At 38.2% G+C, this 8,626-nt stretch overlaps 1 pseudogene; it reads right to left on the bottom strand.

The window, feature by feature from the left end:
- Positions 1-6,707: 6,707 nt before the first annotated feature.
- Positions 6,708-7,244, bottom strand: LOC117029374 (ubiquitin-conjugating enzyme E2 C-like; annotated as a pseudogene).
- Between the last annotated feature and the right edge of the window lie 1,382 nt (positions 7,245-8,626).

Raw genomic sequence — 8,626 nt, 5'->3', positions numbered from 1 at the left:
GAGGGTACACACAACTCACAAAAGGGACATCCCTAGAGAGCCGGTTCAGATGACTAGGGAGATGATGCCACTGGGCCCCACAGGACACCTACTGCATAAGGCCACCTGGCCAAGACTGGGAGACATAGCAGATCTACCTAATACATAGACACAAACACAGAGAGGCAGCCAAAATGAGGAAACAAAGAAATGCATCCCTAATGAAAGAACAGGCCAAAACTCCAGAAAAAGAAGTAAACAAAATGGATGCAAGCAACCTACCAGATACAGAATTCAAAACAATGGTTATAAGGATGCTCAAGGAACTTAGTAAGAACTTCAACAAAGAGATCACAAGCATAAAAAAGGCTGTAGAAACCATAAAAAAGAACCAGTCAGAAGTGAAGAATAGTATAACTGAAATGAAAAATGCATTAAAAAGAATCACCAGCAAACTAGATGAACCAGAGGATTGATAGTGATTTGGAAGACAAGATAGCAGAAAACACCCAATTGAAACAGCAAAAAGTAAAAGAATACAATAAATAAGGATAGTTTAAGAGATCTCTGGGACAACATCAAGCATAACAACATTCTTATCATAAGGGTACCAGAAGGAGAAAAGAGAAAGCAAGGGATTGAGAACCTATTTCAAGAAATAATGCCTGAAAACTTTCCTAACCTGGCAGAGAAAATAGTCATACAAGCCCAGGAAGCTCAGAGTCCCAACAAGATGAACCCAAACAGGCCCACACCAAGACACGTTATAATTAAAATGGCAAAGGTTAAAGACAAAGAGAGAATCCTAAAAGCAGCAAGAGAAAGACAGCTAGTAACTTATAAGGAAGCCCCCATAAGACTGTCAGCTGATTTCCCAACAGAAACTTTTCAGGCCAGAAGAGATTGGCAGGAAATATTCAAAGTGATGAAAAGCAAGGACCTACAATCAAGATGACTCTACCCAGCAAAGCTATCATTTAAAATCAAAGGATGGATAAAGAGCTTCCCAGACAAGAAAAAGCTAAAGGAGCATATTACCACCAAATCAGTATTAAAAGGAATGTTAGAAGGACTTTTACAAGATGGAAAAAAAGATAAAAATTATGAATAATAAAATAGCATTAGCTACGTATCTATCAACAATTACTTTAAATGCAAATGGAGTAAATGCTCCAATCCAAAGACGTAGAAGGGCTGAATGGATAAGAAAACAAAACTTTACATATGCTTTCTACAAGAGACTCACTTCAGATTGAAAGGCACACACAGAAGGAAAGTAAAGGGATGGAAAAAGGTATTTCATGATAATGGAAACAAACAAAAGCTGGGGTAGCAATACTTATACCAGACAAAATAGACTTTTTAAAACAAAGGTTATAACAAGAGATAAAGAGGAACCTAGTAATTCCACTTCTAGGTATTTATCCAAAGAAACCCAAAACGCTACTTTGAGGCGATGTGCACATCCTTATGTTCATTGCAGCATTGTTTACAATGGCCAAGATGTGGAGGCAGCCTGGGTGTCTGTCAAGGGATGAATGGATAAAGAGGAGGTGGTACATATGTACAATGGAATATTGCTCAGCCAGGGAAGGGAATGGGTTCTTGCCGTCTGTGGTGGCATAAATGGGCCTGGAGGGTATTGTGCTGATTGGAGTATGTCAGACAGAGAAAGGCAGATACAATGAGATTTCTCTTCTATGTAGAATTTAAAGAACAAAATAAACAAATGAAACAGAAACAAACTCATAGATACAGAAAGCATTTTGATGGTTGCCAGATAGGAGGGGGATTTAGGGTGTGGGTGAAAAAAGGGGCAGGGATTAAGAAGTACACATTGGTTGTTACTAAGTAGTTATGGGGATGTAGGGTATAGCATAAGAAATATAATCAATAATATTGTAATAGCTATGTACGGCATTCAATGGGTACTAGAATTGTTGGGGTGATAGATGGGAGGGGCTTGGGGGCAGGGTGAAAAAGGTGAAGGGATTAAGAAGTACAAATATGTATTTACAAAATAGTCATGGGGATATAAAGTAGAGGATAGGGAATATAGTCAATGATATGGCAATAACTATGTATAGTGCCAGGTGGATACTAGACTAACCGGGGGGATCATTTCTTAAATTATATAAATGTCTAACCACTATTCTGTACACCTGAGATTAATATAACACAATATTGAAGTTCAGCTGTATAACTGAAAAATTAAAAATAGGGGAAGGTGAAGAGGAATAAGAGGTCCAAATTTCCAAGTATAAAGCAAATAAGTCATGGGGATGTAATATACAGAACAGGGAATACAGTCAATAATATTGTGATAGCATTGCACCGTGTCAGATTGTTGTCGGATTTATCATGGTGATCACTTCTTTAGATATATAAATGTTGAGTAATGTGGTATACTCCTGAAATTAATATGATATAGTATGGTAGCTATATTTTTAATAAAAATCTTTTTAAAAATTCAAAATAGAACTACCTTATGACCCAGCAATTTCACTTCTGGGTATTTATCCAAAGAAATCCAAAACGCTATTTTGAAAAGATAGATGCACCTCTGTGTTCATTGATGCACTATTTGCAGTAGCTAAGATATGAAAGCAACCCAAGTGCCCATCAATAGACGACTGAATAAAAAAGAGGTGGTACATGTATACAATTGGAATATTATTTGGCCATAGAAAAGAATGAAATCTTACCATTTACAACATGGATGGACCTAGAGGGTATTATGCTAGGTGAATTAAGTCAGACTGAGAAAGACAAATACCATATGATGACACTTACATGTGGAATCTAAAGAACAAAATAAATGAACAAACAAAATAGAAACAGACTCGTAGATACAGAGAACAAACTGATGGTTGCCAGAGGGGAGGGGGCTAGGGGAGCTGGGTGAGAAAGGTGAAGGGATTAAGAAATATACATTGGCAGTTGCAAAATGGTCACGGGGATGTAAACTGCAGCTTAGAGAATATAGTCAATAATGTTGCAACAACTATGTGTAGTGCCAGGTGGTTACTAGACTTATGGGGGGATCACTGTATAAATTAAATAAATATAAATGTCTAACCACTATTCTGAACACCTGAAACGAATATAAAGTACCATTGAATGTCAGCTGTAACTTTACAAAGAAATTGTAAATAATTTTTAAAAATAAAGTAATTTTTGGTAAAACAGGAAATATGCCCCCCACACAAAAGCAAGCAAATAAAAACTCAGCTTTATGAAGAAAACTATAGTTAATTAAGAGATTATTGAAATTAAAGACCTTAGAAATGGAGACGCTGGGGGAGAGGGTAGTCAGTTACATTTGAACACATTGAAGCATAGAACTCATAATAAAAGAAAATGTGGAAATTATAGTTATGGAATTGGATGTGCATATTAGAAACCTTGGTATGTCAAATTAATGACAGAATTCACAAAAACTGTGAGGTGAGAAGGCAGGAAAATGGAAAAAAAATGTGAGAACTAATGCCCTCATCTTTCACAGTGAGCAGGCAATTAATACTACACAAAAAAGGAATCATTTAATTAAAACTAATAATAACTCCAATTTTTTCATGTTGTTATGATTTATTTTATTTCTCTCTGAGGGATATTTTAAGAAATACGACTACCTCTTGTAGTAAAGAAGAATGTTATCTAAAGTGCAACGTTTTCTGCAGTTTATTTTCCTTTTCTTGAATTTGAATGAAGTTGTACTTATACTTGTAAAATAAAATAAAATACAATTAAATCATATGCATACACTATAAAATTTTCTTAGTCATTGTATTGATATTTCTATCTAGATATAGATGTACAGAAGATGTTGGAATGATGTATTCCTAATTGCCAATGTTATTTTTGTATGTGTGTGTGGTAGGACTTTTTTTTTTTTTTTTTAAAGATTTTGTTGGGGAAGGGGAACAGGACTTTATTGGGGAACAGTGTGTACTTCCAGGACTTTTATTTTCCAAGTCAAGTTGTTGTCCTTTCAATCTTAGTTGTGGAGGGTGCCGTTCAGCTTCAAGTTGTTGTCCTTTCCGTCTTAGTTGTGGAGGGCGCAGCTCAGCTCCAGGTCCAGTTGCCGTTCCTAGTTGCAGGGGGCGCAGCCCACCATCCGTTGTGGGAGTTGAACTGGCAACCTTGTGGTTGAGAGCCCACTGGCCCATGTGGGAATCCAACCGGCAGTCTTCGGAGTTAGGAGCATGGAGCTCTAACTACCTGGGCCACCGGGCCGGCCCCCCCCTTTTTTTTTTTTCTTTTCTTTTTTTTTTTTATAGGAGGGCCTGGCTCACAGTGGCCCCTGCAGGGATCGAACTCGCGACCTTGGTATTATTAGCACCACGCTCTAACCAACTGAGATAACCCGACACCCCTGTTCTTTTCATTTTTAATGGTGTCACTATACCACTTTTATAGAAATAGTAAATTGATTTTTCTTTAAAAATATAGTTTGAAATAAGCATAAGCTTGTCTGCTAGTTGAAAGCGTTGAATGAAAGTCAGGAGACCCAGTTCACGTTTCAGATGCACCTCTACTACACAATGTGACATTAGGCAATGCAACGAACTCGATAGAAATTAATTTTCACATTTGTAAAGTTGTTTTTTCCAGCTCTAACATTACTATAACTTCATAGAATTTCCCAGCACCATTTTAAGCCTGAATTCCCCCAGAAAAACAACAACAATAATATGAGAGAAGGGCTTTCATGCAGGCAGTTTATTTGGGGATGTAAACCCAGTGAACACGAATAGGGGTTCAGTGAGTGTGAAATGGGAAAGGAGGAAAAAATAACACAGGCGTATGATATCGAGCTGGTAACTGGTAATGCTTGTAGCTTCATCCCATCATGAGTTGCTGTATAGAACACTTCTCCAAATTTTTCACACAGGAGAGAAAAGAAAGCATTTATTCAACAGCAGTTCTAACTCTGCCCTGGCCAAGTGCTAACCCACTGGTAAGACTGGCATAGAAAAGATAAGACATCCAGTTAAATCTGAATTTCAGATAAATGATTTTTTTAGTATATCACAAATGTTGCATGGTACATACTTATACTTAATAGTTATTCATGATTTATCTGAAACTCAAATTAAATTGGGTCTTGAGTATTTTTATTTGTGAAATATAGCAACTCTACCCATGAGAGTCTAAGATTCTAAGATTCTTAGATTCTAAGATTCTAAGGGAAGCCCAATCGCAGAAAGCAAGAGGTACATGGTACAAGTTCAGGTGCTGCTGAGGCGAAATGTAATCAGATTATACAGACGGTGCCAAAAAAATGTATACACATTATAAGAAAGGAAAAAAACTATATTAAAATTGTAATAATATATACGGATAAGAAAAGATAAATACAAGTCACGTCTGACTTCTGCAATTACAAGAGGTGCTCAAAGTGGTTACCACCAGCGTCCAGACACGTCTGATTGCAGCAAACTACTGCTTGAGCAATGTTGACCAAAGTGTCCACTTGTATATATTTTTTGGACACCCCTGGTATATACCTGTACAAACTGACGACCTCAGCAGCCTTGGCAGGTTGAGTCATGAAGTGCCATAGGGCACCTGTGGGGATTAGAGAAAATAATCAATATCAACGTGGTGTTTTCTAATCTATATCATGAAACAAAATATAAGGTGATATCATCATCATCATCATCATCATCATCATCATATCAATGGCTTGCTTTAAAATTTGGCTGTCTTGGTACAAATCAGATTATTCAAATTGCAGGTTGTCTATAAATAAGCATAAGCTAATTGTATTAAGAAAGATGAAGAACAGAATGTCTCAACTTTCTTTTGGCTTTCAGATAAGAGCTTCCGGAATATTTGTTTATTCAAAATCTTTTCTCCTGTACAGTTGGTTTGACCATTTCTTTGGTCAAAACTGATTTGCTCTGATAAAGCATGCTCCTTTTCTGCTTACCCGGAAGTTATTGTCAGTGTCGTACTTTTGACTTGGTATGGTAGGCCGATGTGAAGAGTCCTCACAGTATGCCTAAAACACAGGATTCTCACAGTAAATGGTAAAGTCTCTTCCCTGTAAGTATTTTTTAAAACTTGTCTCTCCACCTTCCAAAGAGCAGTTTTTCCATTTAGTCATGGAGAGGATAAATTATTATCCTTTTCCTAGAAATACACAGCCATCAATGTACAGTCAATTTTCAGGATGACCCTCCATATTATTTATGAACTCACTAGATTCTTCTCCTGCATCCATTACTTTCTCAAAGTATATGACTTATAGATTCCTGCAGAAGAATGCTTTTACTGTCTGGTCTAGGAAGTCATTCTGGCAGAAGAGCTGTCATTCCCTTGATATTTTTTCCTCATAAGGTACATAGTTCTTTTAGGAACTTTCCCTTTCATCGCCTCCCCCAATCCTCCAGTACTTTATCTCCTCTACAGAAGTGTAGCTTTTCATCATCATGATCTGAAAACTCTCCCTTATCTACTACTTGCAAACCCCTGTGCTATGTGTTGGGGATATAAGAGGCATTGGGTGGTAAGAACATATATGTTTTTTTTTAATCAAAATGTATTTATTTAATATATTCACCACAGAGGTTCAACCAGAGACTTAATTGAAAAACAGAAACAAAACCAATATGACACCACAGGTGAAGGTCCAGAGTCCTATAGCAAAATTAAGGAAAGGACAGACCATCTAAGGAAAAAATAAAAGACAGCACAATGAGAGAGATGCTGGACAGCCCAGGTCAGGGCTCTTGGCTGGAGACCTGCTTTGCGTAGGTTTCTTGCAGGTACTTCTTAAAGGCTGTGGCGTTTTTCCAGAGCTCAGCAGCATGTGCGTTCAAAGGGCTATCGATGTTGGGTTCTCCTAGCAGGCTTTGCATGGAGAGTCGTACTGCCCTGACGTCATACAGGGCAGACCACTTGTCTTTCAGGATGTCCAGGCAGAGGTTACCCTGCGTGTCCATGTTGGGGTGGTAGCAGGACGTGAGGAACTTCACCGTGGGCGCGTTGTAAGGGTAACCACTGGGGAAATCTAGGGAGAGTTTATACCTCAGGTCTTCATATCCTGTGCCAGCTGCTCCATGGATGGTCCCCACCCGTTTGAAAAGGTTGTCTGATTCAGGGAAGGCAGCAATTCCTTTATCACCACGAGGGTCATCAGCTCCTGATGTAACCTCTTGCCCAACAAACCTCGAGTGGCAGTCCCGCTGGGCTCCGATTCTTTACAGGCCGGGTGGCAGCAACACTGGGGTGGCTGGGTTGAGGTTCTGCGAGGCCATCTGGGAAGCACTGGCAGGGACACGGGAACTCGGAGAACACAACTGGAACATGCCATTTTTAAAAATCAGGAACTTATTTTCAGTAGTCAAGCTGAATCAACTATAAAATCATTATGTGTATTTAAAATCCAGATTTAATTTCATAGGTAACCCAGAAAATATTCACTGTACAAGATTAAAAAAAAAAAAAGTCCAGTTATTACAGAGCATCTGCCCTGAGCCAGAAGACTTTGCAACATACGTATGGTCAGTAAAATATCTTTTTATCTTTTATAGACACTGTTACTTATTCCTGCACTGATTGTTATTTAATCGCTAATGAATTATGTCCCTCAAAATAATTTGTTTTAGTGAGAGCATATTGGCCTTTGATGCAAACATTATGTCATTTCATCATAAAGAATCTATTTGATACAATTTTTAAACTAGTTTGTCCATTAATTATATCAGCTTATTACCATATCCTATCTGCTTATTTTCAGCAATGACATTAGAGTGTATTTTTGTGACTAGGTGGATGGAAGACTACGAAAGAAGGCAGGCATCTAACCATATTCCACACGGCTTAGCGTCCGCAATTCATTAATGCCCATTAATTCCTAGGTATTTTGGAAATGAATGGACAGCTAGTGTGTGATAGCACGTGTTATACACCCCTGCAGCATAAACTAATTGAGCCCTTGAAAATAAATGAATAGGTATTTGGATTCCAAATCTGCATGACTGTCTGGCCAAGGAACAAAGCAGGCTGAGACGTGGCTGCTCTCTTGGTGCAGCAAAATATTAACATAGACTTCCAGGCCCTCGCCATGACCGCATTCCCCACCTGGCTACAGGCTGGCATCTTCGGGAGAGGAAACATTACAGAATCTCCAGCTGACTCTTAGCTTTCCGCTTCTGACATGGCAGTGTTTTCCCGTTTATCTTTCATGCTGTTCACATTTTTTCTTTCCTCTCCCTCTGGCTGCCTTACACTCTCAACTATCAATATTCCCTAATACACTTGAAAATTGGATTATTGTTTACATACATACCATCCTTCAGCTTTTTAAAACTCAGCACCACAGCGTGAACATATGTTCATATTCTTAAATAATCCCCCACAGCAAGAATGTAAAGTTGTCTAGTGTTCCATCATATATATTCCATACTGGGGGCACCAAGTGCTGAAAGCGAGATGTCAGAGTTCTTAGGACTTTGGATGTATTTTGACAGATTGTCCCTCAGAAACATTTCATCTAACCCAAAAGTCCTTGGAATTGTGAACCTTTCTTTAGTCTCGTCAAGCAAGAGAAATTTATAAAAAGCCAGGAGTTTTAGAATACAACCAGTCTCTTACACAAAACTAAGGTATCACACAATCTCATTTATTCCAAAAGCAT

Source organism: Rhinolophus ferrumequinum, chromosome X (assembly GCF_004115265.2).
Source record: "Rhinolophus ferrumequinum isolate MPI-CBG mRhiFer1 chromosome X, mRhiFer1_v1.p, whole genome shotgun sequence".
Classification (NCBI taxonomy): domain Eukaryota; kingdom Metazoa; phylum Chordata; class Mammalia; order Chiroptera; family Rhinolophidae; genus Rhinolophus; species Rhinolophus ferrumequinum.
This window is presented reverse-complemented; position numbering and strand designations above follow the sequence as displayed.